Source organism: Peromyscus leucopus, chromosome 14 (assembly GCF_004664715.2).
Source record: "Peromyscus leucopus breed LL Stock chromosome 14, UCI_PerLeu_2.1, whole genome shotgun sequence".
Lineage (NCBI taxonomy): Eukaryota > Metazoa > Chordata > Mammalia > Rodentia > Cricetidae > Peromyscus > Peromyscus leucopus.
Window position 1 is genome coordinate 15,257,309 of NC_051075.1, and position 11,591 is coordinate 15,268,899.

An 11,591-nucleotide genomic window follows, 5' to 3' on the forward strand; every position below is an offset into this window, starting at 1 on the left:
CAGCTAGTCCCCTTTGTTCGATGTCATGTGGCACATAATCACACACAATGGTCCCCTCCACTCTTTTCCCTTACAGATACTGCATTGTAAGAGCAATTATGCTGCATGGATAGGACTGCGCAGTTATGTTGGAATCTGGGATGCAGCATCAAGGCATGGTGGTACTCTGTGAGCTCTTACTGTAGCATGTCTAGAAGAAAAGAATAGAGTGAAAAAAAAAGAAAATAAAAGCCTAAAAAGTCAGTCAAATGAAACCTAAAGCCTCAGGCACAGGCTCAGGCTCATCAGTTTACTAGCTAGGAGATATCAGATGCTTCTGGGCTAAGTGGGAAAAAGGAGAGAGAGGTAAAGTGGGTTTTCTTCTGCATATAACTTCATGGAGAAAAAGCAAAGTAAAAATTACTGAAACACAGTCACTTGCATTGACCCTCTTGCTCATGTGTGTCTTCACCTCTGTCTTCACTCTATTTCAGTTGCTTGTCCAGAATTTGAGTTCCTGTAGGTGAAAGGTTATTTCTGATTTCCTAATGATATTGGGCTCTTTTTTTCTCCTCCCATTTTTTTCCCAAGATAAATCTGTGTCTGGGTCAAGGGTTCATTGTTTCCCAACAGAATCAGAAAGCAATTTCTCACTGCACATTTGTGCTTTGTCCTTCTTTTGAAATGCCTTAGCAATCACCACTAAATTGCATTAGTAGGAGGTCATCTATATGGTTACTGGGAACTACACTTTGGATTCTCCATTTTCAGTATGATTCTCACCTGGGATAAGACAGTAACTGTGTCTACACATGCATGGCAGGATTGAGATTCACAATGTCTTTTTGATTAGGCCGAACCATCATTTGGTCAGGTTTTGACATTTAAAAGCATGGACAAGATGAATTCAAAGAAATGTTGAATTCACAAGCAATGACTGGGGAGTCTCAAATTCTTTGAAATGGAATCATGCTCTTATTTCCTGAGAAATTATCCTCACAAATATTGTCTGAGATTTAATGCCAACAGTCTTCAGTGGAGTAGGAAGTATACTCATGGGCCTGTTAATCAGAATCAGGTTACAGGCACATCTATGTTCTACACCAAACATACTACTGTGCCTGTCAGTCTTGATTCCTGTTCTGTAAATGCAATACCATCTGTATTAGTCAGGGTTCTCTATTTGGAGTGGCAGAATTTATAAAATGAATCTAGATAGATAGATAGATAGATAGATAGATAGATAAATAGACGATAGATAGATCAAGATAGAGCTATAGCTATCTAGATAGACTGATATATATATATGGATTTAATAGAAATACTTATAGGCTGTGGCCCAACTAACCCAACAATGGCTGGCTATGAATGGAAAGTCTAAGAATCCAGAAGTTGCTCATTCCACGAGCTATCCATGAGGCTAGCTATCTCAGCTGGTCTTCAGTAGACATTGGAATGCCAAAGAAGTAGGCTCTAACACCAGTGAAAGAGTGGACTTACTAACGAGATGAGAGCCAGCCTGCAAAGAGCAAAAGCTTCTGTCTCCCTTGTCCTTATATAGGGTTCCAGCAGACAGTGTGGCTTAGATAAAGGTGTATCTTCCTGCCTCGAGATCTGTATCAAGCATGTGTCTTCCTACTTCAAAAGTCCAGACTACAAGTGAATCTGCACACGTTAAACAAAGCAAAACTTCCCTCACAGGTATGCCCTCCATTTGGGGGTTTTCGCTTCAGATGCAGACAAGTGGACAAACGAGAATAGCCATGACACCATCTTCCTTATAGTTTGTCAAAGCAGAATGTATATATCAAAGTAATAGAAAAGTTAGCAGGGCTGAGTAGATGGCTTTGCCAGGAAAGGGCTTACCATGCTCAGTGATTCAGTTCAGATGCCCAGCACCAACACAAAAGTCAGGTATGACAGCATGAATCTGTAATTTTAGTATCACTGGGGATGGGGTTCAGGGAGATCCCTGGAGCTCACTGGCCATCCATCCTAGCTAAATCTGTGAAAGATCCTATCTCGAAACAAAGACAAAGTGACTGACAGTGTCTTCCTCTGACCTCCACTGCATGCATGTGCATGTGCTATTCACACATTGATTCAACATACACACTAACATAAATAAGAAAAAAATAATAAGTTATTATAAAATAATTTAAATTATTATTTTTATTTAAATATTTTATATTTAATAATTTAAATTATATATTAAATAATTTAAATTATAAAATAATAAAATAATAAAAATTATTCCACAATTTTAAGTTTATTTTTCAGTAACTTAATGGAATAGAAATAACTTTCACTTTGCCCTTGGCTGTGGGCAAGAGTGGGAATAGTTATATTGTTTCTATCAATTGAAGTGCATTGCTTTACTGATGACAACAAAGCTGTTCAGATTAAGAATTTATTTTATTTGGAATTGAAAATAAATGGTAACAAAAGGCAGTCCTCACAACCTCGTTACTATTAATTTACTACTGATAATAGCTTATTATTAATTGAAGCTGTCAAATTTCTTTAAAGGAATGATAATAAAATGGGTGAGTAAAACCAGGGAACTTGTTTTCTGACAACCATTGAAATTATAACATTACATAGGTCCAAACCAGCTCCACTAGAAGCAGACTCTGAAGTAGAGAAGTAATTTATGGAGGGGAGCTCATGAGCTAAGCATGAGTGAGGCAGGGTTAATGTGAAGAGAGCAGGGATATGTAGTGGGGAATGTTGACTTGTAATATAGTCCCAGCCTTAGCAATATTGTCAGCATCTCCAGAGCTGGGGTGCTACCCATAGTGCTTCAACAGTGTTCTCACCTGAAGCAGCCTGCAAATATGACTGTCCTGGAAAGGGACATGACTAGTGAGAACGCTTTCTTCAGCTAGGATTTGTTTCAATGACCACCAATTTTAGCTCATGGGTCTCAGTCCTGGAGAAGAATCTGAGTGATGCATCACAGCATCCACTATGACGTGTGTGTGATGACAGGGTTCAAAGGCAGATTTGGAAACAGATGAGCTTTGGGTTCAAGACGTCCCAAGTTTGGAGATTAGATATGGCGATGACAAGTTATGACACCCTAATCCAATTACTTCCCATGTAAAAATCTCCGTTCAACTGGAAATAATAATAAGAATACTTCCCCCCCACCTCTGCTGTTGAGAACACTAATTAGAATACACATAGTGCACTGAGAGATGTAGAATCAGTTTTCTTCAGGATGAACCTTTTCATTGATTTTCTAATCCAGACTAAACACATAAAGATAAGAGCAACACTAAAAGGACTCAGCAGGTTGTAGTGTGTGTGTGCGTGTGCATGCTCATGTGTGTGTAACAATAATGAAGAGGAAGAGGCCATGAACTTGAGATGAAATAGAAAAGGACACAGGAGGAATGGAATGGGGAAAGGGAGAGGTTCAAAAGGTGCAAACACAATACTCATGTATAAAATCCTTAAAAATATATAAACTAAAAAAACACCAAATACATTGTTATTATTTACTATCCAATAGATATTTTGAAGTTCACCATGCCATTCTTCTCTGCCCCTTCTCCCTGCTTGTCTTTTCTACTAGGAAATACTTTTAATGAAGCTCTCCAAAGTAGAAAAAAGGAACACGCATAATACAGCAACATCGTTGTGCCTAGCACACAACAGATGTGTAAATGTTGGTCCCATATTCCTCACCACTTCTCACATACAAAATAGAATCAGTGAACTAATAAATCTCTTCTGAGTATCTACTCACTTCTGAGTGCCAAGGATAAGAGTAAATAAAAAAAGTGGTCCCTGTTTTAAAGAGAATACTTAGCCACAACATAGAATAAAGACGGACGGACACACACACACCGAGAGAGAGACAGAGACACAGAGACAGAGACACACAGAGAGAAGCAAATAACTACATTAGAAAATCAATCAATGTCATACAAACTATATCGTTATAGGATAAGATTAGTAATAGCCAGAGTAACCAGGACAATTAGCAACAAAAAACAAAAAGTTTCATGGAAGTAGCAATTTTTGAATGAATGGGTTTGAAGGTACAGGTCAAGTGTAAATGCTTAGCAGGTAAAGTAAGGATTCTGAAGGACAGATTCCTCACTGAGACACTGAGAAGGAGCAGGCCTATCTCTGATTTGAGCATCACTGTGTATATGTATTTGAATAGGCATTCATAAACTGTCACCCCGAAGCCCAGTCTAAACTTTCCAGGGCTACTGCAAAGCTGACTCTCTTTAGCCTATTAAAATAATACCATGCTAGTGAAAATAGATTCTGTCTGTGTGTGAGATGGTCACATATTGATTCCTGATTTCTATTGACTTTCATATTACTCCTGGTTTCCCCTCAGAAAAGCCACTGGCTGGCTAAACCTAGTTTATGAAAAGACTAAACCTAGTTTTTGAAAAGACTGAAATACTAAGTCAGCAAATGAAAATACTGCTGTTTTTGATACACAGAATATAAATAAACTAGAGAGCAAGGTACCTGGATTATACTAGGCAGCTGCATATAGTCACTTATTTTATTCCTTCCATTGACTAAGAATTAAAATGGACTCCAATGAGACTAAATTCCTCTAAAAGAAGGACCATATCCAAAACAGGTGAGATTGTGATTGCAAAGAAAGCCTTCAACAGAGGCTTCTGTAACTCATTATTTGGTACTGTGTGTATCTGAAACCATTAGGTTTCAATCCCTGCTATCTTTTGTCCTTGCTCAGGTACAGAATCATACAGTTATAAACTAAAAATCTGTATTCTCTTATCTATCGTGCTCAGTGCTTTTCCCCCCACTATAGAAATTTTACATTGTATGTTTGTCACCCAACAGTGTTCATTCAGACTAGGTGTCTTTGTATGTAGTTCAAACACTTTCACTCTCTTTAACATCTCTTATACTACATCTTAATTGTTATTTATTTGCATTTATCCCACAGAAGACCATCTACAAGATCAGAGAGCAGTTAACAAAACTGTTAATGAATATTTGCTTGGTGAGAAAATAAATTAACAATGAATAAAGTTCTTAATAAAGCAATCAATACTTATATCAATAACGTTCTAACAAAGCATAGAAAAATATATTGAAAATAGGAAAACTTTGAAAGAGTTAATTCTCAAAGAAAATGAGTTGTGATGATTTGCAGAGGACATGGGAAAGGGTACAGAGACATCACAGAATCTTGGAACTCTTGCCCCAAGACTTGATGCTTGGCATAGACGCAAAGCAAGAGGAGGAGAATGGTCCTTAGAACCTAGAGAGAAAACAGTTCAAAGGTCACATGGTCAAGAGCAGTGTGGCATTTCTCAACACTAATGCCAGCTGGTGACCACTTCCTATGGAAAGAAGCAAGGTACTAAGTGACTTGGTAATTTTTTCAGCTTCCTATGCTCTTTCCCAGAGTTTCCTCACACTGGAGCCTACTGGAGCCACGAAGGCACTAGAACATTCTGATGGCATCCATTTAGACTAACTTCTGGGATAGGGATCAGAATACAAAAGACCTGAGAATGTCACAGGGGAGAGATTGCTCAGATCTGGGTCTTTCTAACAAATTGTGTAGCAATCACTTTAGTGAATGATATTTCTCAAATTATTTTTCAGGCATTCAGCTAGGAATACCTTTGTCTTCTTTCACAAAAGAAATTGAATTAATTCTTTAAGGCCCAAGTGAGAAATGCTTCTCCTAATGATTTCTTTAGTCTTGTTCAAGATGGTATTAATATAATATATGTGTATATATATATATATATATATATATTCAACTATATATAACTATAACACATACATATAAATCTTTTTTTCTAGAGTAATTGTCAGAGTGCTAAAGTGGAATTAGTCACAGTAGCTACTTACAAAGAATGCACTCTGTACTCAGCACTATTTTCACATTAGATATGTATGTACTTATCAAGTATCCTTTCTTCTCAACAACTCATTCAGGCAAAGGAACTGAAGATCAGATTTTCATTTATCTGTGCCATATCTCATATGGATGACACAGGATATAATCAAAATGAGCATTCCTGTATTTTCCCAAAGCCTTGCCTTTTAAACATTCCACAATACCAACATGAGTTTTTTGTGATGTTCAGCTTACCAGGTCCACGTGAAGAGACCATGTCCTAATCACCTTAAAATGCTTAATGTCTTGCTTAATGTCTACACCGCAACAGACATCCATAAATGTTCCTAGAAAAGTGAAAATAATGCAGAGAAAATAAAACGCTTATAGATGGAAGCCACACCAGCCAACATAAATGATAAAATTCTATAAAATATAAAACAAAGAAAAGTCAGAATGTGTTGTGGTTTGAATGAGAATGACCCCATACCTCATATATTTGAATGCTTATTCTGAACTTGGTGAAACTGGAAAGGAATAAGAGATGTGGCCTTTTTGGAGGAGGTGTGTCACTGGGGGTGGGGTGGGGTTGAGATTTCAAAAGCTCATACCATTCCCATTTAGTTTTCTCTCCCTTAGCCTTTTGCTTGTGGATCAAATTTAAGCTCTCAGCTACTGCTCCAGCACCATTCTTGTCTTCTGATGATAGTCGCAGACTAACTATCTGAAACCATATTCCCTGAATTAAAGGCTTTCTTTTATAAGTTACCTTGGTCATGGTGTTTATCATGGCAGTAGAAAAGTACTAAGACAGAAGTTTAAGTCTAAACCGTTGTTTCTTTTTCCTAGATACACAGCAGATTACTTTGATCCTTTTGCAGGAACTCTGACTAGTCCCAGCCTGGCCAACATGGCTCTGGCAGGCCTTGCCCTTCTCCCCCATTCCCTCTGCCTTGGTAAACCATTAGATTACATTCCTAAAGCTAGTCACCAAGGTCTGTTCCCTTATTTGGACACTTTTTTTTTTTTATGCCAGACTCATTCCTGAGGATGAGTACCAAATTCCAGCAATCAAAAGTCCCCTTTAGTTCACCTAATTGACATGCGCAACCAAAGCATACCACCACATCCTAGCTAGCCCATTCTAACACAGACCATCCCTTTTTCTCTTGAAAATCACAACTGCAAGGTCATTTGCTACCCCCCCCCCAATCCGAAAGCAGCCACTTTAATTTTTCTCTCCGTCTCTGTGAAAACAGGTGTTTGGGTGTGGTTTGTGCCTAATCAGAGTCCAGGAAGGAACTACCTCTGTGCAGGGGTCTCCATCACCTTTTGTCTCAAGTGAAAGCAGGTTAATATTTCTTTTCTTCTTACAGTTTTGCTAAGAGTCACAAGATTCTTTTTCATTTGGCTTTTTTTTTTTTTAACAGCCATCCTCCCTTTCCTTGGAAAAATCTTCTCTAGAAGCAAAAACCCTGTCTTTTAGAGCAAACATTCTTCCCAGGTTCCCTGCTTGCTGGCACCATTACTCTTTCTCATCACTGGAGCCTTTCTGAAGATATTAACACGCTGCCTTTTGTCATCACGAGGGCCTTTTCCCATAAGTCTCTGAAGTCCTATTTCTTTGTCTCAGCTCCCTCAATAAAACCTTACAGCAGAAGTTAGTTGACTACGTAAACAGGTTGCTCTTCAAAGGCAAGGTTATTATGATACTGGTCTAATATCTAACATAAAGAGCAAATCCATTTCCTATATAAACAGGACAACTTTCTGAGCAATGCAGACATAAGATTAATCTTCAGTCATAAGCAGATAATGAATCTAGTAATTATGAACTTAAGGGTTGGGAAAAATAGAAGTATATTTAGACCAACTCCCTACCTATTAAAAAAATCTCTCGCCGGGCGGTGGTGGCGCACGCCTTTAATCCCAGCACTCGGGAGGCAGAGGCAGGCAGATCTCTGTGAGTTCGAGGCCAGCCTGGGCTACCAAGTGAGTTCCAGGAAAGGTGCAAAGCTACACAGAGAAACCCTGTCTCGAAAAACCAAAAAAAAAAAAAAAAAAAATCTCTAATAATACACTAGAGTTAGTCACACAAAATGAAACCTTTTCCTACATTAAAAAAAGTCTTGTTCTGTGTTTGTTTACTCTGTTAAAAAAAACTGGCTTTATCCAAAATCTGCTTTTCTGGAAATTTTATGCTTCATGTTTTTAAATAACATTTACTGACTCTGCTCAATCCATAGACATTGAACTAGATTCCAGGGTTTCTACTTACTATATAGAAACCAGGTACCATATGCTACCCAATTGCCTATGTCATGAGTTGAGTGCTCTGGAAATGGATTCAAAAGAAAGGGGGTGCTGAGTCCTTGGGGAAAGGAATTGAATACAATATCACAACATGGAAGAGGAAGATGAGCTTCAGTGTGGTTTCCATATGATAGAAATTGACAGACATTACAAGTCCAAAAGGGTCAGGATGGAAAAGAATTTGTGAGTGAGAAACACAGCTTGGGATGAGTGTGAATTGGTGAATGGGTGAGAAGCAAATATATAAGCAAGAAAAACTTACCTAGGAGTTAGAGATGAACCACTAGAGTATAATGTATGATACTGAAACGGAAGCAAGATAGATCTCTGAACATAAACATAGATCAGGATAGAAGCTTTTCCTATCCTTTGTCCGCCCCTTTTACATATAACTATTTTTCATGTTTGCTAGGGTTAGGTGGACAGAAGGTCTCTGTCACTTTTCCATTCCTTATTGCCATCAGAAACATCCTGTTCATATTTGTGGAATCTGAAAGTAACAGAGTCAGCTGGTTTTAGAATACTACACTGTCAGCCACCATGGAGCTACTACTCAACATCCCTCTTTCTTCTCATTACAGAAATAGAGAAAATGTCCTTATTGCCACTAAGTAGGAGTGGCCTCAGTAGATAGCAATTGCTGCTTTTAAAGATTTATTTTATTTTTACTTAGGTGTGTGTGTGTGTGTGTGTGTGTGTGTGTTGTGTGTGTGTGTTGTGTGTGTGTGTGTTGTGTATGTGTGTGCATGTGTGTGTGCACACACATGTGTGTGCATGTGCATGAGTGCTCATGGACAATAGAAACAGTGTTGGATCCCATGTTCTTCAAAGCATCGAGAACTTCTAGTTGCTGAGCCATCTCTCCAGTCCTACTACATTTTTATTTATTCTTTGAAAATTGCTCACAATCAATTAATGCATTTTTGTCATATACCCCATTTCCATCCCCCAACTCAGCCCAATCTTCTGTGTACCCCTTTCAATTTCGTGTCTTCTTTTTCTACTATTCTTTACAAGCCACTGAATCCCATTAATGGCACGCATATGCTTCGAGTTCTGTGGACACTCAGTGGAGCATGGTGAAGGCACCTGAGAGCACATGCCTAAAAGAAACTGACTCTCCCTCCCCTAGCAGCCATCAGCTCTCAGTAGTACCTCAGCTTGGTTTGGAGGCGTGTGCCTCTCCCCTTCCATTATGGAATGCTAACTGACTTGATCATGTACAACAAGTCTTGCGCAGACAACCGTAGCTGCTTTAAGTTCATGTGTGCAGTGGTCCTGTCAGGTACACATGACACTGTTTTGTCCCACTCCTCCTCAACTTGCTCTGCTTATCATTTTTCTGCTCCCTCTTTTATGATATTCCCTGAGTCTTGCAGGAAAGTACTGTAATATTTATATTCCATTTATGGCGGAATATTCCATAGATATTTGCTCTTAACATCTGGCTAGTTGTGAGCCTATATTAGCCACTATCCACTGCACAAAGATGCTTCTCTGATGAGAACTGATTGATGAACTAGTCTATGATTATGGAGCTAGGCATCTAAAAAGAAGAGAGACATTAAGTCTGTTTAGCAATATAGTAGTAGTACATTTATCCTTAAAACCTAAGAGCTCTCTAGACACAGATGTCTTGGCCAGATTTAAGGTACCTGGGGTGAGTTTCCTCTTTGTAGCATCATTTTAAATGGCCAAAAATTAAAAGCACCACGATGCCGATCAGCAGGAGTGAAATAAAATGTAGCAACACAAAACAGAGGAAGGAAAAATAGAAAACTGTGTTTACACACCTACGTGGAATGGTGTCCAATATGTAGTGTTTCAAACTGTTCATAAGGCCACGTGCCTTTATGTGGAACTTAAATCTAACCGGAAAACAGTTTCTGATCTCCATAACATTCATGCCACTATTGTAGACACATGCCAGTCATTATTTCAGTTCCCAGGTTTCACAGCTGGATAGCACTGTTGTTGACTTTTTTCCTCCAGCAGCTGCATGGCATCTTCTACTGCTGTGAAAGCTAGCTACCAGAGGGAAAGTTTCTTGGTCAGTTCCAGCTTGATTTCACCAAGCTCTGTGACCAAAATGTATATAGTATCTTTAGCAATACGGTTTTACCATCAAGTTCTGCTAGACAACCATGAAGAGTGGCAATAGTCTGCATTAGATAACTATCACTTTTATGTGGCTCATATCAATAAATAGAAAATTGCAATCAAATATTTAAAACTCATGCCATTGTTTTTAATAACTATCTTCTCAGACTTAAAAAAAATTGACAACATAGATATCACATGATGTCAACTGTCATGGAAACCTGTTTGAGTACTATCTTTCTTTAAATGTTATCCTTCTTTATTATTATATATCTATACTTATAACACATATTAAAAGATTTCTTTATTGCTCCATCTAAAACTCCAAGCACAAATTTATTCAAATATGACTGTATTTCTATAATTAATTACTTTCTCTCTGTCACTCCCTAATTTCTCTCAACCTATTAACTCAAGATGCTACCATGAATCATTTTCATTGATTCAAGAGCAACACAGATGAATAATCCTTGTTTTACTTAAATTAGTTTCTATTATAACAAATACTTCAATGGCTACAGTTTGTTCACTTTAAAATGCAGCTTGAAATCTGATCAGCCTTTCAGTCACGCTGGAATATGAGATAGTCCCAGGAGCTGGTACTGAGCTGTAAGGTAGAACTATTGTGAAAGGTTAATGAATTGCATGACAGAAAGGATTGGTTCTTCTGAAAATTTTGCCCTCTTTTCTCTTCCATACTCACTGTATTTGTTTTCAGTTGTGATGAAATACCATGACCAAAAGTAACTTAAGGAAGGAAGAATTTATTTTATGGATGGCTCCAGACAAAGAGTCCATAATGGCTGGGAAGGAATGACAGAGCAGAAAGCAAAGAGATCCCATGTTATGCAAACACAGGAAGCAAGGAGATGCAGCAGGAAGTGGGTGTGGCTACAACCCTCACAGCCCTCCTTCAGTGATAGACTTTTCCAGAAGACTCCGCATACTAAAGGTTCTACAGCAGCTCCCCCAAAGCGCCCCCAGCTGAGAACTAAATGTTCAGTTCTATGAACCTGTGGGACATTTCTCACCCAGGCCACAACACCACTTTCACTTTTCTTTCCAGTTAAAATGAAGAAGCAGGAGGCTCTCTCAAGACTCAGTCCTCTGACTTTGAACTTCCTAGAAGAGGATCCATAAGCCAGATGAGGTCTTTTTGTCAAAAATAGCCCAGACTCAGTTATTCTGTTATGGCAAAAGAAAACAGAGTAAGACAAGTACTTATGACATAATGTCAGTTGTATGCATATATGAAAAAATGTATCTTTTATTCTGTACAATCAGTATGTGGTAATAATTTTTAAATAAAAAAAGAAAAATGGTTTCGTCTTTTTAATATAAC